The 23708-nt window shown below is 39.2% G+C and overlaps 1 pseudogene; it reads left to right on the top strand.

Moving 5' to 3' along the window:
- Nucleotides 1-11912: 11912 nt before the first annotated feature.
- On the top strand, nucleotides 11913-20024 carry LOC126595735 (vicilin Jug r 2.0101-like; annotated as a pseudogene).
- The last annotated feature ends 3684 nt before the right edge of the window (nucleotides 20025-23708 follow it).

Genomic DNA, 23708 nt, shown 5'->3' with positions numbered 1-23708 from the left:
GTTCGGCCGACGAGTTGGCACGCCCCGCATACAACCGAATGACGTAGTTAGCTTTTTAATTACTCGGCCTGCGTGCCACATAGACTTGGTAGTTTTTAGGGTCAACAAATATACATAAATATGTTACAAATTAGTAGAAAAATATAATTTATTTATAATATAATATATTCTTTTGAAATAACATTGTTTATTTATATATTATGTAGTAAATTTAATTAATTAATACAATATTTAATAAATTTAACTAATTTCGTCTACCCCGTCTAGGCGGTAGGCTTCAGCCTGCCGCCCGACTAGCGCCTAGCATTTTTTAGAACCTTGCTTTTAAGGTTCACTCAAGGCCTATATAAATTGGCCGAAGACTAAGCGTTTGGATCTCGAAGAGTAAAATTTCACTAATTTGTTTACAAAGCTATTGTAATTCATATCAAATTATATATATAAGATCACTATAGTGGATGTAGCTCGTTTTTTAGGGTGAACCAACAAATCATGTTGTCAATTTTTTAATTTTATAATCCTTAATCCACTAATGGTTGACCTTACAAGTCTTTGTTGACCTCCCAGTTTTGAGTGTTAATAGTTGGCCTAGGCGGCACCTAGCCAGTAAACGGTGGCTTGCCCTTGAGATTAAGCCGTAATCAAGTGAGAATGGGAAAGGAAGTAGATGGGACAACGACCTAGGTGGGAGCTTGGACGACCTAGGTGGGCGCTGGGTGGCTAGGCAGGGTTATGATCGACCTATTAGGTTTGCGTTTTTCTTCTTTTTAACTCTTAGACTTTCTCGAGCGCAAAACACCCTGTCTCTTTGCTGCAACAACACCTACTTCTACGCCATTAATCACTAAGTGAGGAAATCAAAGGGTCTATATGAGCAAATCAAAGAACATGAGGAAAAATACGAGATTGGAAGAAGAGATTTAGCAGATTGAAGAACATGCCCTCGCCATCGACCTATCGCATCTTATACCAGTCACCAGGTTTGCAATCTTATCCCTTGTAAATTGCAGGGAGTGAGGACATGGATCTTTCTCTACACAACCATTGTATTGCGGAAACCCTTATGTTATTCTGTTTAGAATGCATGTAATAAAATCTAAGGCCACGTTTAGTTGGCTGTATGGAATTGGGCATTCAAGAGCTTTGGAGCTTTTCTTCTAGCAATTTTTCTTTTTTCTTGAAAGCTGGGGCTTTCTCATACAATGGAAGGGATATCTTTTCGTTTTCTTTTTGCTCCTAAATGTTAACAACACTCATCCAGTGTAGTAGATTAAAAATTAGGGTGCATATCTGTAAACATTTTACAAAATGATTTTTAAATAACTATTTTATAAACCGAAAATGAAAAATAGTATTTTGTATTTGTTGTAGGCATAATTTACTGAACAATAAAGGTGGCAAGATAGAGAAAATGAGGTGTGACACATAGTGAGAGAAGAGAGAGATGTGAAATTGTAAGGTGTGTTCTATTCCCATTGTGCATTTATTTACAGTAGTAGGGAAGGTTAATTCCTTACCCTTTTAGGATTACAGTTCTAATAGGATATTAACTACTAAAGGGAATATTCAAAGATAACCCTAGATACAATGGGATTGCTCTCGCGCGATATCACTTAACTTCAGAGTTCCGATGGAATCCGAAGCCAGTGAGCTCCCAAAAGGCCTCATGCTAGGTAGAGATGGGAATATACATATAAGGCTTATATGATCCACTCCCCTGGGAGATGTGAGATGTTACAAAAATGCTTTTAATCGTAGGGAAAAAGAGTACATTAAGATCAAGTGAGTATACTTTTGGATACTCCCCATGAGTTTGACAGAATTTCGAAATGAGAATTACAAGCATTGCATATGAATAGTTAGGCATACCAATTCCTTTGACAAGCTTCTAGAAGGTTGACTTCGGCAGTGATGTCATGTAGAGGTCGGCAAGGTTGTTTGGGATCGGCTTGCATGACTTCAATCTCCTGATGCTTTGCTAATGTAGATGTATACGCCATATGTCTTGGCGTTGATTTTGTTGATGTATCATGGCTTGGTAGGGTTGATACATGTGGCATAATCTTCATGGATTGTCGTTGGGACTCAATGATGGATGAAAACAACAAGTACTTCGAATATGCTCAACAAGAACTGCTAACCATGTCTCACTTGTGGCATAGTGAAATGGGGTGAGTCTTGAAACGATTCAAAGATTTTGCAACTAAGGTCATATCGTGGACCTCCAAGATATTGTGATATTCGTAACGGTAAAGACATAACCATTCGGGGATTTTGTCTTGTACGGGTTTGATAAGTAACCTGCATCAGCATAACAAACAAGGTAAGCATCATTCCGAGGATCAGGGGGGTTGGATCTACTCGAGATGCGTTAGGATTTGCACAAATTCGTAGTACCTTTACAGTAGGTCTTTAATACCAATTCAGTGGTTGTGTGTAGGCATGATGCTGCATCTTTACCCATAGATCAACAACGAATGAGATGTCATGTCTAATACAATGAGCTAAGTACAACGAGCGCAAAGTTGAGCTTAGATATGGAATTTTAGATCAAAGGTCTCATTTGCATATAACGTATGGACAATCATAGGTATACTCTAAGGTAAAACATTCGGGGTGTAGTTCGACTAGTAAACCAAGGTACCGTCAGAACAACGCTTGAACTTCAGGTCAAGGCATAAACAAGTTTTCCTAAGATCCTTCATCTCAAATTCCGTCTTCAGGTGCGAGGCAGTTTTCTTAAGCTTTTCTAGAGTCTTAGTGAGATTCATATTAACGACATAAACTGTAACTTTAGCAATTCGAAATAAGACTTCATTGTTTAACACGCAAGGGCATTCATTCATATCCCTGACTGATCAAATAATCACTTAGACGGGTATACCACATCCGCGAGATTGTTTCAATCCATAAGTGAACTCCTTAAACGAGTTAAGAAGGTGTTCTGACTTCTGTGGTTTGGAACTATTTGAACCAGTCCATGTAATTCTTCGAGAACTTAAATGTAAATCTCCGTATCTATATCCTCATGGAGAAAACACTAACCACATTTCATAATGATGTTATCAACCACATGACATTTAAGAGAAACCTTGCGTCGTAAGGTGTGCATCATATCGCTCTATTTTATTCATCTCATAATGCTTCCTTTCCCACTTGTAACATAACAGGGTTACCTTGGGCGATGTAGGAACGATAAGTCCAAAATACACTTTGGTAAGGAATTTGACCTCGATTGTAATTTCAATTGTCCAATCAGTTCTATGCTGTCATTTAATCAATGGAACACAGTTTGATATCGTTGCTTTTCATTTATGTCAGTAACTACCATATAAGTGAAAACATCATTGATGGTAATCTCATTTCAATTCCGTTAACTCATCCAATTTAGTATACTGGACCAAGAACTTCAAGTCTCGAGAATAATCCGGATTAATCTCATGAGATGGAAATGATTTGAAATAGCGATTAGTTAGGATACATTGTTGTGTTGTGACCTTCCTCTTCTAGGGAAGTGAATTTTATGGATCGAGTGATCTGTCGTAATCTAGGCCAAGACAGATTGATTGGCTATCCGCCAGTATACCAGATCGTCCAACAGGGGCGGCACACCCTCTAGGGATGTTGACTCGACGTCCGCTAAGTACGTCTATCCTTGCAGGCATGTTTGCAGCTGGTATATGATCTCGTCACTTTAGCTAGATTAGAGGAATATGTCTAGAGCAACATTATGAAAGCTAGAATTCATCGCACTTGTTTATCACACTTGTGCAGTACGAAGACCGAGATGAGACATAATGGGTAATGTTAAAGCAAATTCACGTTGTTCTGCAGGAACGTTGACGTTCTTATCTCCCCTTAACGGCAGGAAGACTATCTCATTGAAATGACAACCCACAAATGAGCGGTAAAGAGATCGTATGCAAGGGCTCTAAGAGAGCTAGTATGAAGGAGAATCATAATCGACAAAGATTCAAATTCTTCTTTGAGGACCCATGTTGGTACGTTGCGGTGGCGCAACTTGGCACATGGAATGCACACCCAAATACGTAAATACAAAAAATGTCAGGTTCATACCCAATAACCAACTGTAATGACAAATAAGTTGGGTGGCAATGGGCCTTAAGGTGGACCAACATAACTATGTATAAGATTGCATAGCCTTAGGCAGAAACCAAAAACTTGGTACGTTCACCAAAGTCTGGGCAATCATTTAAATTGAGCTTTATGATCACTATGCAGGCTATTTGGGGGTGAACATGGGAATTCGATGTTCAATTATAAACCCAAAAGACATGTAACACTTTAAAAAAATCGTCGATATAAACTGTTCGGCATTATCTAGTCTCCCGGACTTTAAGGGATAAGTAGGGTGGTGAACCCTTAATCGGCTAGGGGGTTTAGCAACAATGTGTGTGGACAAGCATGTGACCAATTTTTTGATTCATCAACCAAAACCCTAAGTATTTATATGGTTCGCATTTTGGTTGGATTAGTCTATATATATTCCCTTGAATCCATTGTGAAAAAAGGCTCGTTTCATATTTCTGTGAGGGATGATTTAGAAAATCAATTTTCCTAATGAGCAGGCTTGGCTAAGTGTGCTTGTAGGCATAAAATCCATACTTTGGGTAAGGAGATGCGTTGTAGCATCATTGTTCGACCTAAGTGTCCTAAATGGTCGTGCAAAAGTAAGTAAACTGCTCAATCCCTAGGCTTTATGCCAGCCACATGTGGTGTGTTTCCAGTTGGGAGATAACCCATTGGCCCCAAATCAAAGCTTCAGGCTCATTTTCGGAGGTGGTGTAAAGATATTTCACTCTATTTTCTTCATTGGTTTCATTCATGATCATTGTCATCTTGAATATCCTTAAGAAAACTCAACGATGTTCTTCCGAAATAGATAGAGTATAAGGTCTCTGACATGGTAATTAAGTACCATTCATACAACGAGCAGCGTGTCAATGCTCTTAATCAGGTTGATAAACCTGAAGTCATTGCTAGAGATGTGATTTAGGTATAAAGTTAGTGTGCATAATATTGCATTCATCCAGACAACTAACTTTTCCACATTCCTACCTAATCACGTGTTTAATTGAATTCGGTCACATGTATATAAGAAACATGATTCAATTAACTCATATTCGAGGATAATATCAATAAGATTATCCATAACTAAAACATACATTGAACTTGAATCGAAGAACATGGAAAAATGTTCACAAAGTAAACCAAAGTTACTAGGGTGGATTTGGCCAACAAGGCCATTCATGTCAAAATTCTGCTCTTCCAACGGTGTTTAGTGGAACAAAATTAGTCTCACATATTGACTATTAGAATGGTACTCCTCAACAACATTGGTAGGGGCATGAACAGGTGCATAACCAATGATCTATTCCATCAAGAAGGAAGTAGATTCTGCAGGGTTGATGTTCGGGAATATTATCCCTTATTCTTGAAGTTTTAGGTCTTAGGTACCAAGGATCACGCTTCGGGTATGATGCCACACCTTGGCAGGCCTTGATTCCACCATAGGTTGTAAAAAACAAGATCGAAATTGGATTGTGAGAGAGACAGACCTAGAATTGGGTTCGATAGGCTTCAGTCGAAGCTAGAGTAGTTTGTTTGGTAGGCCTCTGTCGAAGCAGAACAATACTGTTTGGTGCATCTTTACCAAAGCAGAGCATACCCTTCATTGCATCCCTGTCAGGGCATCACAATTAGATAGGCTTTGACCGAATTGGGTCGAGACATTCGGTAGACTACAACCAAACTGGGTTTATACCATTCGGTAGACTTTACCCGAAGCTGGGTCTATACTTTTCTTTCACGTTTGGTAGTAATTAGATCCGAGAATTTGCTAAACTTCTGTTTTCCACACTGCTGCTTCACGAGCGAGTTAGAAACATGGAAATACAAGAAAAGTATTCTCCAGTCAAAATTCGATCGGATTTATAAACTTCAGAATTGTACTCATTCATGGACGTAATCATTGTTTGGTTCAGGAACTGTTTTTCATGATTAGACGGTCCATAGGAGCGAGCCAAAGAGCTATGGAATCCTCGTTCGGGAGGTACTTTCGTTTGTAATGTTTCAGGCATAGACCTTCAAATGAAGATCAAGGCAGAGGTTTATTCAGCTTTTCCGAGCCATTATTGGCTGTAATAGTTTCTCAGGTTTTTGATAGTCAAGTGAAGATTCACGTCTTGTACCCACATAAAATGGTTTCTATTAGAAACGTCCAAATTAGAAAAATTGAAATTATGACGGTTCAACAATCCACTTAATTGGAGGGAACAAGATTGTGATTGGTGCTATGGGAATGAATCATCCATAAGCATCAATATCAAAACATTCGGGTTTTAAGACACGGTATACATGAAAAATTTGGGTTTTCATGGGTGTATTGTTTTATGAAAACTTCAGGTTTCAAAGGCACTAAATTTGAAACTACAGGTTCAATTTAGTTTATGAATGTTTAGTTCATAAAAGAGAGGTTCCTGCAAGAACACAGAATGCAATATGCTGAGTTAATTGTAGTGGATTTGAGTTACTTTAGGAACTTAAGTGTGAGCGCTTCAGGACTACGAAAGGATGTTAACGGTTCAAAGTAAATAAATAAATTATTGAATCGTTAATGTCTAAAAGTGATCTTCAAGTCAATAATTTTGAATTAATTATCAGATTAATGGACTGCATGTCACTTTTAATTAATTCAATAGCTCGGGACCATCTGGGGTCAATTGTAGAAGCAAAATAAAATTTGTCTTGGCCCATTTATTATTTAATGTTGGCTGCATGCCACACAAATAAATTAGGCCCAAATGGGGCTCGGGTGGGCAACCACAACCCAAGTTGCATTGTGGGCCAAATCAAGAGGGAAGCCCAAATTAGACTTGGTTCAGGGAAAAAAACACAACACATGTTGCTGGTTCCCTAATTGTGAGCTGGTGTGGGCTTTGGGGAAAACACCCAGCTTCAGGCTGGCTGCAAGGGGTAGGCCATGACTGCTGTGCAGTCCAAAATGGTTGCAGGTTTAGCGGGCCAAGGGGAGAGGGGTAGAGCCCAACAATGTTAAGTTCCTGGCTTTGGACTAAGGCGTGAAAGAAGCCCAGTAGTGTTTGCCGCTGAAGTTAGGCCAAACAGAGAATGAAGCCTAACAAGCTTGTTGCTGACTTCTGGTGTAGGTTGAGGGCTGCAGGCCTAGCTTGTAGAAAAACATCTTCGGCCAAAGGCCTGGTGGTCTCGCACACTTGTAGCAAAGCCCAGGGGGCTGCTGTGGTCTAGAGGAAGCGGGCCTAAGCTACTAGCTTGGCTGGGCTTCGACTTGATTTTTCTGTTTTTATTCTTTTTTATTTTCTAATAGATTTTAGGGTTTGGAAAAACCCAAAATTTGCTTCTAATTTATTTCGACGCTTTGACTCACAAATTCCACATAGCAAAAATTGCGTAATGCATGAAACGTATATATATTGACAAATATATGAAACATATACAATATATATTGGAAGGAAAATATAAATGTAGGGGTTTCATGCATCATGGGGAATATTTTCATGCTTCATGGTCGTTTAAAATATCTTCCTTTATTTTAAGGGTACCTGATTGGCAAAAAACAACAAAAGTCTTTGAATTTGTAAAAGACCCTTCTCGAAAAGTCGGAATTGCATCTCCAATGCGTTGTATCACGTTTAACACAGAAAAATTAAATTGAATCAATAGCATGTAGATCAATTCAATAAAATAATAAATTAATCATAAAAAGAATGATTAAAACGTAATACTCCTCTAATTGAAGAATAAACTCTCTTTAGTGCAGAGTCAAGAGCGTGCTGATAACGTGTTTTAGGCATAATTTATTAAACAATTAAGGAGGCCAGAGGTAGAGAGGGAGGTGCGGCACATAGTGAGAGAAGAGAGAGATGTGTAATTGTGATGTGTGTTCTATTCCACCTCATTGTGCCTTTATTTATAGTAGTAGGGAATGTTAATTCCTTACCCTTTTAAGATTACAGTTCTAATAGGATATTAACTACTAAAGAGAATATTCAAAGATATCCCTAGATGCACTAGGATTTACACAATCACATTCATAATTTAATATGACTGCAACAGTATTTTTATAATTTGAGAATGTGTATGGTAGTTTATAATTTTGTATAAAAGAAAATTGATCAAAATAAAAATTCAAGCAAAAATTGGCAAAGAAGTACAAGTTCAGAGAGAAACCGGTGAAATACTCATTTTCTAATCATCAATAGGAATGAATAACTTGAACTTGAAGCAACTTTCAACATTCTAATCCGGCCAAGAGAGGGCAAAGGCAAGCAGGTCCCCCGTCTTCAATCCCAAATAAGATCCCAAGCCTTGGATATAAAGGGATAATGACAAGTTTACTTGCTTGCCAATTTATTAATTTCAGTAATTTTCCGTTGAGATTTATTAGTTTTTTGTTGAAAGTTGTGAACACATCATAATAACTAATTAGTCAAATTTTGGTGTGAGTTCAAATCTTATCGATAGTAATCTAATATTTAATTTAACAAAATCTATCATTTAACCAAAAAAAAAAAAAGTCAAATTTTGGCACAACACAAACAAATGCCTATGACAAGTGACAGCTAATTTGAAAGACCCTTTCAATTCCCGCGCCCATATTTTTAGTTTTTAACAGCACCTGCTTTTACACCATTGATCACTAAGTGAGGAAATCGAAGGGTCTGTATGAGGAAATCGAAGAACATGAGGAAAAAGTACGAGATTGGAAGAAGAGATTTAGCAGATCGAAGAACTTGCCCTCACCATTGACCCATCGCATCTCTTTACGTCGGCCCGTCGCATCTCATACCAGTCACCAGCACCAGGTTTGCAATCTTGTCCCTTGTAAATTGCAGAGAGTGAATGAGGGATCGATCTGCAGAGAGTGAGAGAGAGGAGAGAGAAACTTTTTGAGAGAGAAGTAAGGATGGGTGACGGCTAATGTTTTGCTAGGGGGTTAGGGTCTTTTCTAAGAAAATTAATGAAAAAAGTTTGAAAACTTTGAGTTTTAATGATAAGGACAAAATAAAGGGTAAAATGAATAGTACCAGAATTGACTTTTTAATGTAAAAATGTGGTTTTTCGTTAAAATGAACAGTACCAGGTGTTTTTCGTTAAAGTTTCATTTTTTCTATTGAAAGTCTTTTGACATTTTCTTTTAAACCGAAGCCAAACTTTCTTCATTTTTAAAGAAATGAAGGTCCCATAATAATTTAAAACAATTGGTCTTAGAAAAAAAAAAACTCTTAATTTTTACGCAATGACAATACTCATATTTTATAATAAATTTCTACTAATTAATAAAACACTCATTGTCAACCAAAGACTTGAATTGTCTACCCTCCCCATCTCATGCCTTCCTATATTATGTGGTCACTGTTAAGCCACGTCAACATTTTATATTGATTTTTTTTATAGAAATAATAGGACAAAAAGTAATGGGAATATAAAATGTTGATGTGGCTTAACTGTAATCATATAAATAAGAGGGTATGAGATGGAGAGAGTAGACAATCCAAGTCCGTCAACCAAAACCTTATGAAATTACCAGTTTAACCCTCTAATTAAAACATAACATGAATAAAAATATGAGGCAAAAATGTAATTTCACACAACCAAATTTTGTTGTTTTTTTTTCAAAGCCTCACCTATATATAATCTTAACATATATCGAATTAAAAAAAAAAGAAAAAAAAAAAAGAAACCTTCCCACTCCCACATTTTCTATTACTCTCTTCCTCTCTCCTTCTATTTCAAAAATAAAAATAAAAATTTTCTCACACATTGTGTGTGCCCATATGCTAGTATTCATTTATGTATTCTCCTATTTTGCATTTTATCTTTCTCAAATTCCCTATACAAGTTTGTGTTTTTTTAACATGCATTTATGGAATTTTTTTTGTAAGCATGCACTTATTTATACGTTATATAATAAATATACTTAAAAAATACAAATCCATCTAGTCCGCCTAGGTGCTAGGCTCCAGTCCGTTACCCGACTAGCGCCCAACATCCTTTAGAACATTGATGAGAAGATGTTTCATCAATAAAAGGCGAAAACGGCACTTACAAGAGGAGAGGGGAAGGGAGTCCAAAGGTAGGAAAACTTCTCTACACATCCATTGTATTGCGGCAACCCTCGTGTTATTTTGTTTGGAGTGCAGGTAATAAAGGGTTGTGCTATTCACACACTCCTTTTTACTTCTCACACACCCTTTGTTAATTTTTGTCTGTTGATCTTCTTCAATTCATTCGATCTGACGGCCGAAAATTAGAAGGGTGTGTGAGAAGTAAAAAAAGGTGTGTGGATATCACATCCCGTAATAAAATCTAAGGCCACGTTTCGTCGGCGGGATGGAATTGGGCCTTCAAGAGCTTAAGAGCTTGCTTCTAGCTATTTTTCTTTTTCGTTGAAAGCTGGGGCTTTCTCGTACAATTATGGGATATCTTTTTGTTTTCTTTTTTGCTCCCAAATGTTAACAACACTCTAGCAAATAAAAAACTTGGGTGTATTTCTATAAACATTTTACAAAATGATTTTTGAATAACTGTTTTATAAACCAAAAACGACAAATAGTATTTTGTATTTTTATAATTTGAGAATGTGTATAGTGGTTTATAATTTTGTATTAAGGAAAATTGATCAAAATAAAATTGAAGCAAAAATTGGCAAAGAAGTACAAGTTCAGAGAGAAACCGGTGAAATACTCCTTTTATAATCATTAATGGGAATGAATAACTTGAACTTGAAGCAGCTTTCAACACTGCAATTCGGCCAAGAGAGGGTAAAGGGATAATGAGGGATAATGACAAGTTTACTCGTTTGCCAATTTATTAATTTCAATAATTTTTTGTTGAGATTTATTAGTTTTTTGTTGAAACTTGTGAACATATCATTATAACTAATTAGTCAAATTTTGGCGTGAGTTCAAACTCCGTTGGTAATCTAACAAAATATATCGTTTGACAAAAAAAAAAAAAAAAGTCAAATTTTGGCACAACACAAGCAAATGCCTATGCCAAGTGGCAGCTAATTCTAAAGACCCTTTCAATTCCTGCGCTCATATTTTTAGTTTTTAACTTTATTTTTTTTTGAGAAAAATATGATAATGTATACAAAATTCGTCTTAATTAACTGTCATTGTGAATTAAAGAGAAATATTATATCCACCACAATCCACCACTTATGATTTCTGGCGTCAATATCACTTGCATCAAGTATTCCAATAATAATAAGATTTTTCCTGTTAATGTTTTGGAGACGATTTTGTTCAAATTAAAGCAATAAACTTTTTTGGCCTTTGCCCTGCCTACCCCATTAAGACTTTTTATCAATTTGTGTTAGTTTCGCCACAGCAGAAGTCACCATTTCTGCAGACTCAGCAGCACCCTTTTGGCTTTTTCTATCACCACCAAAAGTAATCCGTCAATATCCAAATTATGGATGAGCATCGCCGCGTCCACCAACCCACTTCCGATTCCTGTCTTCTCACTTACATGCACCTCAACACGTTGCCCCCCCCCTCCCCCCTCCCCCCGACCTGCTATATCAAAATGCCACAACGAAAAAACAAACCCTGTCCTCTCCGTAAAGTCTCACACTTCCTCACCATTTTCTCCACATACATCCACGATTTCTGAAACCATATATTTATCCTCATTTCGCACCCATGTGAAGATCAAGTTTGGACAAATCGCCTCGGATACCCTGCCGTTTGAATTTCAAAAACTTGACACGTCAAGATTTCGCCATCGACACTAGTCACCTTGCATGTAATGTGTGGACAAATTTACATGCACGCTCAACCTTTAATCTTGTATAAATACGCGAACCCTTTAAGCCATTCTTCCCACAGAAGCATAAAATTAAAGAAATTTAGCAACCATGGTGATCAATTCCAACGCTTGGCTTCCTTTCTTGTTGTTGGTGTCTTCTCTTTTACTTGCTTTCTCTGTGTCTTCCACTCTTGGTCTAGATAAAGACCAGCAATGTCAACAAGAATGTATGGACTTCCAAGGCCTTCCAAAGATCTCCGCGTGTTTGGCCCGTTGCAAGAATATGGGGCCCTGGTCGGGTTCTCCGGTTGCTGGCGAGCTGGTGTGGTACAGCCAATCTCATGGTCAGGAATGCCGACAGGAGTGTGAGAAGCAGGGAACTCGGGTCCCGCTGGAACATTGTCAAAGGCAGTGCATCCAGCAACGACAGTTCGAGCAGTGCCACGAACAATGCCAACAGATCATTCAGTCGTCGGAGATATGCCAGAAGATTTGCCACCAGCAAATTGAGGGAGGACAAGGTGGGGAGTTAGAAAGTTATGTTTCTAACCATCATGAGCTGCAGCAGTGTCAGCAGCGTTGTCAGTCGCAGCGCGGCCAAAAGCAGCACCAGTGTATGCAAGAATGCCAAGATCAAATGAGGCAACGGGGACAGCAGCAATGTCAGCAGCGTTGCCAATCGCAGCGTGGCCAAAAGCAGCATCAGTGTCTGCAAGAGTGCCAAGATCAAATGAGGCAACAAGGACAACAAGGACAACAACAATATGAGCAACAACAATGTCAGCAGAGTTGCCAGTCGCAGCGCGGCCAAAAGCAACACGAGTGTATGCAAGAATGCCAAGATCAAATGAGGCAACAGGGACAACAGCAATGTCAACAGCGTTGCAAATCACAGCGTGGCCAAAAGTATTAAGGCTAATATTGTAAAAGATAAAACTTAGAAGATATTTTTCTGATATAGTTAGTTTTCATGAGCTGTAAATCAGTTAGATGAGCTGTCATTTTTATAGGTTTATTAGTTGTATATATAACCATCTGTTGTAATCTTATTGACTAAGAAAATACAATCATAAATTTTCTATCATGGTATCTCTCGCCATCTGTCTTACGACTCTCTCTCGATCCTTTCCCTAAACACTGCTTTCGCACCGCCTCTTTCTTCCCAATCGTCACCCTAATCGCCTTCTCTTTCTTCCCAATCGCAACCCTAATCGTCTTCCATGGCGGCGTCTCCTTCCTCTGGTCATGACTCGTCTTCTCACGGTGTTTCTCCGTCACCTTCTTCCATTACCATCCAGAATATTGGTTCAATGGTCCCGATTAAGCTCACTACCACCAACTATCTCACATGGAGTGCACTATTTGCTCCGATCTTCCGGCGCTATAATCTTACTGGCATTGTCGATGGATCTCAAGTGGCTCCGCCGAAGTATCTCTGTGATTCTTCTGGAAATCGCACGTCAATCTTGAATCCTGAGTTTGTTTCTTGGTATGAAAATGATCAGAACATCCTAATCTGGATAAATTCAACTCTTTCTGATTCTTTGATCCATTATACTGTTGTTGTCAATTCTTCTCGCGAGCTCTGGTCTAAACTTGAATCAAGACTTGCAACGGCGTCGCACTCTCACATTCATGAGCTCCGATCTCGGCTTCGCACCATTACCAAAGGTGAATCCTCCGCCGCCTTGTTTCTTCAACGGATTGAAGAAATTGCTGATGCTTTGGCCAGCGCTGGTGCTCCGGTTGATGATTCTGAGTTAATCTCTGTTACACTTCATGGTTTACCTCCTGAATTTGACTCCTTTGTAGATGCTGTTCAATTCCGAGTCGGTTCTACAACTCTTGATGAACTCCACGGTCTTTTGTTGAGTAAAGAGATTCAGATCGAAAATCGGAAGAAATTTTCCTCTGCACCGATCCAAGCCTTTAATACTTCTACTGGTATTTTGCCTACACCTACTGATCCTCCTCCCTCTCAGGCTTACATTGCTCAGAGTTTCTCCACTTCTTCTTCAAATCAAGGCCGTGGCTCGCATCTCCGAAGTTCGCAAAATCGTGGAAATTTCAGGGGTAATATTCAGCGCAATCACTACACCAGGCCTAATAATCAGCGGTATTTTCAGAATCGTGGCTTCAGATTCAACAACAACTCAAATTCCTTTAACTTTGGCAAACGACTGACTTGTCAAATTTGCAAGCAATTTGACCATGAAGCTATGGAGTGTTCCCAACGCCTCAATCCTAATTTTGGTGCTCCGTCCCAATCTGCTTTTTGTGCTACTACATCTTCATCTCCCCACACCTGGTTGCTTGATTCTGGAGCTTCTTCTCACATGACAAACTCCTATGCAAAACTACAAAATCCTGAATCCTACTCTGGTCCTGAACAAGTCTACATTGGCGATGGCAAAGGTTTGCCTATTCTCCATCTTGGCTTTTCTCGTGTCTCTACTAATACTCACTGCTTTGATCTTAAGAATGTTTTACATGTTCCTGCCTTAAAGCAAGATTTGCTTTCTGCCAACAAATTCATTCTTGATAATCAATGCTCAGTTCACCTGTATCCTTTCCACTTTCTTGTGAAGGACCTTTCTTCGGAGAAGGTGCTTTTTAAAGGACCTGTACGCGACGGATTCTATCCCTTTTCTACTACAAATTCTTCTGTTGGTGCTCAACATGCTTTTGCAGCAATATCCAAGGCCTCTCAAGATATATGGCATCAAAGATTAGGCCATCCTTCATCTCGAATAATGAATAAGATTGCTTCAACTTCTTGTATTTCTTTCACTGGTAGTTCCCTTCAGTCTATGTGTTCTAGTTGTGCGATGGGAAAATGTTCAAAACTACCATTTTCTTCTGTTTCTTGTTCATCAAGCAAGCCTTTGGAGCTTTTACATACTGATATATGGGGTCCCTCACCAGTTAGTTCTGTTCACGGTTTCCGCTACTATATCATTTTTGTTGATGATTTTTCCAAATATTGCTGGTTCTTTCCACTTAAATACAAATCTGAAGCTTTCACTGTGTTTACTCAATTCAAGTCTATGGTTGAGAATCTGTTGTGTACTAAGATTGTGACTTTGCGATCCGATTCTGGTGGGGAATTTACTAGTACTCAATTCTCCTGTTTCTTGAAAACACATGGCATCATACATCAACTTACCTGTCCTCACACCCTCGAACAGAATGGTTGTGCTGAAAGGAAGCACAGGCACATTGTTGAGACTGCGCGCACCCTTCTTGCTGCCTCTAAAGTTCCCCATGAATTTTGGATTGATGCTTTTGCTACATCTATATATCTGATTAATCGGCTTCCTACTGCCTCTCAGTGTTCTCCCTGGGAATCTCTATTTCACAAGCCTCCAGATTATCATACACTCAAAATATTTGGCTGCCAGTGCTTTCCCTGGTTAAAACCTTATGTTCACTCGAAACTTGATCCCAAAAGTCAGCCTTGTGTATTTTTGGGGTATAGTTTGCAACATAAAGGATACAAGTGTCTCGATGTTGTGACAAAACGGATTTATATCTCCCGTCATGTGCTCTTTAATGAACTTCATTTTCCTTTTCATCACATTCCTTCCTCTTCCTCTCTGTCTCCACTTCTCAGTACCTGTCCCAATCCTATTCCCACATCTTTAACATTTACCACTCCTATTATCACATCTTTGTCTCCGTCCACTTCTTCTTCTTCTTCAACTCCTAATCCTGGACCTTCTACTTCCCTTCCCTCCTCTCCTTCTCTACCACCTCAAGTCCCTCCTCCTCCTTCATCTCCGGTTAATAATCACCCTATGCAAACTCGCTCTAAGTCTGGGATCTACAAGCCTAAAGCCTACACAGCAACTAAGCATCCCCTTCCCTCTTCTTTATCTCTAGACTATATTCCTAATACCTACTTACAAGCCTCCAAACACCCTCATTGGCGGCAGGCTATGCAGGAAGAGTTCAATGCCTTGCTCAGTACTGGCACTTGGTCTCTTGTTCCATCTCAGCCTTCTCAAAACTTGGTCGGTTGCAAATGGGTTTTCCGCATTAAGAGGAACCCCGATGGCACTATTGCTCGGTATAAAGCCCGGCTTGTTGCGAAAGGGTTCCATCAGCAACATGGTCTGGATTATACGGAGACCTTCAGTCCTGTTGCAAAACCTGTCACTATTCGGTTACTTCTTACTTTGGCAGCTCAATTCGATTGGTTTCTAAATCAATTGGATGTTAGCAATGCTTTTCTGCATGGGGACCTCTCTGAATCTGTGTTTATGGTTCAGCCATCATGCTTTGAAGATCCTACAAAGCCAACTCATGTCTGTAGACTGCACAAGTCCTTGTATGGGCTCAAGCAAGCCCCTCGGGCATGGTATGAGAAACTCTATTCTGCTCTTTCTTCTCTTGGTTTCCATGGTTCACAGAATGATCATTCCCTCTTCGTTAAAAAGGATCCTACATTGGTATTCATTCTTGTTTATGTTGATGATATCCTTGTTACCGGTCCTGATGCTCGAGCTTGTCAAGCTACAATCTCTCAGCTCAGTGCTTTGTTTCCTATCAAGGATTTGGGCCCACTGCACTATTTTCTTGGCCTGGAAATACACCGGTCGTCCTCTGGTATTTTTCTTTCTCAGACAAAATACATTTTGGATCTACTTCAGAAATCCAAAATGGATGGTGCCAAACCTTGTGCAACTCCCCTCAGTACATCTCCTCTGGATCATGCTTCTCCCTTCTTATCTGATCCCACAGAATATCGGTCCCTCGTTGGTGGATTGCAATACCTGACTTGGTCTCGGCCTGACCTGTCCTTTGCAGTCAACTTGGTGTGTCAATTCATGCATCAACCACGGGAATCCCATCTTCAAACTGTCAAGCGGATTCTTCGGTACCTCAAGGGTACTCTTGAACTTGGATTGTGGTTTTCTAAAACTCCCACACCTCTTAGCATCAATGCCTTCTCTGATGCTGATTGGGCCGGCTGCTCCCTGGATCGTCGTTCCACTGGTGGTTTCTGTATCTTCCTTGGTACATCTTTACTTAGCTGAAGTGCTAAGAAACAGCCTACTGTGGCCCGCTCTTCCACTGAAGCTGAGTATCGTTCTCTAGCCAACTCTGCTGCTGAACTCACCTGGATCTGCAAGCTTTTGATTGATGTCGGTCTGACCCTTCCCTCTCCTCCTAAGCTCTGGTGTGACAACATTTCTGCTATGCATCTTGCGAAAAATCCTGTCTTCCATGCTCGGACAAAGCATGTTGAACTTGATTACCACTATATCCGAGAGAAGGTTTTGTCTAACGCTCTTTCGGTTCACTTCATCTGCACCCAAGATCAGCTTGCTGATATTTGCACAAAGCCTTTGTCTAAAGCTCGGTTTCATCTTCTCCGTCACAAACTTGCTCTGCGACAACCTTCGTTTAGTTTGAGGGGGGATATTAAGGCTAATATTGTAAAAGATAAAACTTAGAAGATATTTTTCTGATATAGTTAGTTTTCATGAGCTGTAAATCAGTTAGATGAGCTATCATTTTTATAGGTTTATTAGTTGTATATATAACCATCTGTTGTAATCTTATTGACTAAGAAAATACAATCATAAATTTTCTATCAAAAAGCAGCATCAGTGTCTTCAAGAGTGCCAAGATCAAATGAGGCAATAAGGACAGCAGCAGCAGGGAGGCAGCACAGGAAGAGTTCATCAGAACCCACATGGACAAAGAGAAGAGGATCAGATGATGGGGGGTCAGAGGAACAATCCCTTCTACTTCCCATCACAGATGTTTCAGTCACGGTTCCAGTCCAATGAAGGCAGTCTTCATGTGCTTGAGAGGTTCGGAAAGAGTGAGCTTCTTCGCGGCATTAAGAACTACCGCTTGGCCATCTTTGAGGCAATGCCTAACATTTTTGTTCTCCCACACCATTATGATGCTGAAGCGATTTTCGTGGTTCTCAACGGTGAGTTAGTCCTCCATTCCCAATCATTTTTCTTATATGAAGTTATATTATCATAAGCTCTAATATCTTCATATTTTCTTTACTCTGCGATTTCAGGACAATGTATCTGTACTCTTCTGATGAAAGATAGAAAGGAGTCCTTCAACATGGAACATGGAGATGTGATTAGAGTTCCTGCAGGGGCTACTACCTACTTAATTAACAATAACAATGATGAATCTCTTCAAATTGCAAAGCTCATCCGCTCTGTTAACAGTCCTGGCCGATTTGAGGTAACCAATCATCACTTCGTTTCATCAATATTTGTTTTGGTATTTTTTTTTATTTTTATATTTTTCAGCTATTAATTACCCACAAACCCATATAAATTTCCACACAAAAACTTGAATTTTGTTCTAGTTAATATTTGGGGTTGGCAATTTAAAACAGTGCCCAACTTTTTGCAGGAATTCTTCCCTGCTGGTTCTGGAAATCCCGAGTCATACTTCAGCGTTTTCAGCAATGACATTCTTGAATCTGCCTTCAATGTAAGTTACAAATCATAATTTTTGTTCTATAACCCTTTATTTGATTTCATTTGTTCACCTAAATTAGTTAGGCTCTAATTAACAACTATTAACTATCTGATCAGACCCCAAGAGAGCAGCTAGAGCAGGGCTTTAGACAACAAAGGGGCCAAGGCATGGTCATGAGACCCCCAAAGGAGCAACTTGAGGCATTGAGTCAACGTCCTTCTTCAGCCAGGCGTGAAGGACGCCGACAGTCTCAGGGTCCGTTCAATCTGAGACAACAAACACCTGTGCACTCCAACAACTATGGCCAGTTCTTTGAGGCTCGCCCTGAAGAATTCAATCAGTTCCAGGACATGGATGTCTCAGTCAGTTGCATTGAGATGAACCAAGTAATGCTAATGCAAACATATATCACAAAACAAATTAATTAAAGGGAAATCAGTTGAAATGAGGAAAATACAAATCTTCAATTGCTGAAATGATCAATTTTCGAGATTTCATTAATATGCCTTCAATATTTGACCGACAACATATTCTTGGATCATTTCAGAACAATTGGAATTTGAAAAATTTTCCTTTAATTTATTCCAATAGGCAAGGCATAAACCTCCCTTAATGTAATTTTATTGTACACTAATTTTGATTAGTACATTTGGCTAATGAAATTCTATTCAAAATTTTGCAGCAAACTATGATGGTGCCACACTTTAATTCAGAAGCTACATTCTTGATGTACGTTGTGGAAGGAAATGTACGTGTCGAAATGGCGTGCCCCCACTTGGCAAGCCAAATGCAAGGCCAAGGGATGATGGAACAACAAGAGCAGGGAGAGCACAGTGGAAGGTTCACGAAGGTCGCTGCTCAGCTGTCACCTGGTGATGCTTTCGTTGTCCCAGCTGGTCATCCTGTTGCCTTTGTTGCCCAGAACAACAATGGCAACCAAAACCAGAACATCCGAATCCTGGGATTCGGACTCAATGCCCAAAACAACATGAGGAACTTCCTTGCAGGTAGACTATAATCAAGCCAGAAACAGTATTACTTCTAATTAATTACAATTTTTAACTAATCGGGTGTGTTTAATTGTACAATTTTTATTTTTTACGGAACGATATTATTTATATTGAGGGGTGTGGGGATTTCAACCTGAAACCTCCTACTTACTAGCTAGACCAGTACTAGTAACTTGTAGTTTTAATGAGATATCTTTGTATATATGTCAAGTATATATATCAAATTGTCCTCGACAAATAAGGAGAAATTATCAAATTGTCCTCAACAAATAAGGAGAAATAACTCTGAAGTTAAGATTCCATCATAAAACACAAGATTCCACCATAAAACAAATGAGACGAGGTTAATTGTATAACTAATAGCTTAATATGTAATCTGGATTGTTGTAAATGCAGGGCAAAAGGATAACATAATGAATCAGATGGATAGGGAGGCTAAGCGGCTAGCATTTGGGCAAGAGATGGAAAGAATCTTTGGCGAGCAGCAGGAATCTTACTTTGTGCCAACTAAGAAGGGAAGAGGGAGAAGCCATCCGTTGTCTTCAACTTTGGAGTTTGCTGGCGTAATCTAATTAACTTGTTTAATTAAGATATCTGAGTAATATTAGTAGGGAAGAAATATGAATGGGGAGAGAGACTCATGTGTCTAAGTACTACGTCGTATGGGACGTAATAATAAAAGTAGTGTAAGCAGAGAGCACCAGTGGCACTGGTCGGCTGTGCTGGAATACTTTCGAATTAGGGCTCATGTAGAGTGAGCTTTTTGTGTGTGGAAAGGCTTAAACAATTCTAGCTTTGTGCCATTCAAAAAACTAAATAAATGAGTTCTTATTTCTGTTTGAGTTATGCAAATGAAATTGCTAAGTAGTTTAGGGTAGTGATCTTCACGCTTTGTTCTTCTCCGTTTTAGTCAGTTTTTATTTATTCTCTGTTTTTGCTCGTGTTTTTGTTTATTGATTCTTTTTTATTTATACATTAAAAAAGAGAAGTGTAGGAAGAAAAGAGAACGCGTAAATTACTACATTAAACTGATTCATTACATGTTGACATGTGGTTTTTAAGCTTGTAGTGCAAATACTACATCATCAAAATCATTTGTGGTTTTTAAGCTTGTAGTGCAAACACTGTTTTAAAAATCCTCGCCTAGCGCTACCTAGGCGCAAGGCAGGCGGCGCTAGGCAGGTCACCGTCCCGATTAATGCTTAGACGTTTGAAAATTAGGAAAGGACGCCTAGACCGCCTATGCACCTGCCTAAGTTATGACTCACTTAGACAAAAAAACAGATAACTTTTGTTTTTGCATTTTATTTTTTCAATAAGTTGTAAGAGACTAGTTGAATGCTTAAATGAACACACATTATGTGCTTGTTCCCTATATTTTCATTATGTTCCAATACTTCATAATATATATGTTATTATATTTTTTAGTTTTTGATGAAATTATATATATTTTAAATATAACAGACATTTATTTACATGAACAATAATAGATTTACTTAAATCTGCCTAGTCCGCCTAGGCACCCGTCTAGGCCCCGTCTAGCCGTCTAGGCACTAGGCCCCAACTCGCCACCTAACTAGCGTTTAGCGTCGTTTAGAACCTTGAGTGCAAATACTACATCATCAAAATCATTTGTGAGAAGTCAATAGGTCATCTTCAAATGAGATGTCAAATTTCAAACATTTTAAGTTTGAAGATGTATGTTGTACTACATCATCATAATTGTAATAATCATTTTTAGAACAAAAAATGATAATAAAAATAGTACAAAAACATTTATTAATTGCTAAAAATAGATTTGAAATTGATGTCAAATTTGACAACAACCACCTTTAGTGTCAATCCACGTAGGAATTGAGATTTCGATTGGAAAACATTAAAGCTGTGTTTTTTTTACTATTAATGCTATTGTGGGCTTTTTGAAGCCTTATTTGGAGATGCTCTAGGCCTCTAATTTCATCATAAAAAACTGCTGATGATGTACTGATCACAGGGTAGTGGTATCTTCTATGTACTCTGTTGATGCACAAAGTCAGCGAGGACTTTGGTACAACAGAAAGTGTTAAGTTTGTGACCTTCGCTAGATTGCTCCGGTCACTAGTGTGGATAAGTAAGTAAACAGATAGGGACAGGGAAGCAAACACAAGATGTACGTGGTTCACCCAGATTGGTTACGTCCACGGAGTAGAAGAGTTCTCATTAATTGTGAAGAGTTTACACAAGTACATAGGTTTCAGCTCTCATTTAGTGAGTACTAGTGAATGATTTAGTACAAATGACATTAGGAAATATTGTGAGAGAATGATCTCTATTTATAGAAGAGAGTTTCTAGTTTCATTCTGACATTGACACATGTCGTGTTGTGATTGGCTTTTGATGTTGACACGTGTCGCGCTATGATTGACTTATGATGTCGACACGTGTTGCGCTGTGATTGGCCTCCTGGTTGGAGGGAAACTCTTCTGGGTCCTTGACGGTATAACATTGATCGGTGCTCAGTAGTTTCGAGATTGGTCAAGTATGATACAAACAGTGCTCCCCCAAGTTCCCGAGTGAGGGAAGCTCCTCGGTTGGGGACTTGCAAGATCCAAGCCATTGAGTAATCACGAAACTTCTAAGTACCGAAGTGTGGTATCATTTTCACTTGCCTTATCTGTCTCATACGTAGTTGTGGCATCTTCTCTAGAATATTTTTCCTTCATCCTGGGGTGGTATCTTTTACTGATGAAGATGCACAAGGTAATGTATCAATTTCACTTGAAGCTTACTTGTAGTTTCGGGCTTGGTTAAGTGCGATACAAAAACCTATAGTAGGAGTCCCCCAAGTCGCCAAGCTAGGAGATTTGCTGAAAAAGGTAACAGACAAGGTAATCAATCAGACTTCCAAGCAAGCAACCTGGATCGGAGGTTCGACTTCAGCTTCTGGTTTATTGTTCTCATTCTCCTTGTGTCGTAAATAGCAACAAGGATAAGGAGAAGCAAATGGAGAAGGGATGATATGAGATACTTTTGCTTTTGAAGAAGTAACTTTCCACAGGCTTATTCTTGAATTGGGCTGGAGGGTTTTCTGGTTTTCTCGAGAGTATAAGGCCGACTCAAGAATTTAAGGGTCAAAACAAGTTCATCAAATCAAGAGTGCGTTCGACCTTGATGATATGGGATACTTTTGCTGTTGACGAAGTAATAGATGAATCGGCACATGTTCCGTTGCGCTTGTCTCCACATGCTTCCTTGTATCCTTCTCACTTGCCCTATCTGTTCCTCAGGTAGATGTGGTATCTTTTCTAGAAGCATAAGATGTTGAAGATGAGTACTCGAGAGCAATGCCAGGTAAGTAATCAGGTAAGGGGTTTTAGGCAGTCAGTTCCTGATTGGAAGCTTGATTCCAAGTGCTGACTGATTGCTTTCTTTCTCCTTGTCTTGCAGGTAAGAACAAGGGCAAAGGAAAAGACAGGGAAAAAGCATGATATGGGATACTCTTGCTTTTGACCCTGATGATATGAGATACTCTTGCTCTGGTGTGGCTGGTTTGCATATGTATTATTGGGGGGGGGGGAGAAAGCTGAGTATTTCGAGAGGCTTCGTTGGGAGTGCCCTCTCAGATATGAAGAAGGGTTGAGCATTTTTGCAGGTCTCCCTGTCCGTAGAGGATGGATGTCAACATATATAGGAGTCTCCCTAACAACAAGTAGTAATGTTATTCCTTTACCCTTCTTGGTTGTAGCAATGTAGTGGGAGCTGCAAGCTTCACGTGTTTTAACTTTGTCAGAGCATTTTGAAAAAGTGGTATGTGGTATCTGGAAAGCTGATGTTGCGTGTGAAGATTGCAGACAAGCTTTATCCAAGGAAATCTGGCTCTCGAAGTTCAGAGAGTGATGCCTCTTCGATTTTTAAACAAGCAATCCTGTCGGGGATCTGGCTCTCGAGATTTGGAGAACGGTGCTTCTTCGATTTTTGAGAAAGCAATCCTGTTAGGAGTCTGGCTCTTGAGATTCGGAGAGCAGTGCCTCTTCGATTTTTGAGAAAGTAATCCTGTTAGGAGTCTGGCTCTAGAGAGTTGGAGGGCGGTACCTCTTCGATTTTTGAGCAAGTAATAATGTTATTCCTTTACCCTTCTTGGTCATAACAATGTAGTGGGAGCTGCAAGCTTTACATGTTTTAACTTTGTCAGAGCGCTTTGAAAAAATGGTATATGGAAAGCTGATGTTGCGTGTGAAGATTGCAGATAAGCTTTATCCAAGGAAATCTGGCTCTCGAAGTTTGGAGAGCGGTGCCTCTTTGGTTTTCGAACAAGCAATCCTATCGGGGATCTGGCTTTCGAGATTCAGAGAACGGTGCCTCTTCGATTTTTGAGCAAGCAATCTTATTGGGAGTGTTTTCTCGAATGTGAGTAAAGGTTAGGCATTTTTGCTAGTCCGCCTT

This window comes from Malus sylvestris, chromosome 13 (assembly GCF_916048215.2).
Source record: "Malus sylvestris chromosome 13, drMalSylv7.2, whole genome shotgun sequence".
NCBI lineage: Eukaryota > Viridiplantae > Streptophyta > Magnoliopsida > Rosales > Rosaceae > Malus > Malus sylvestris.
Note: the sequence above shows the minus strand (reverse complement) of the source record. Positions and strands in the feature narration are given on the sequence as shown.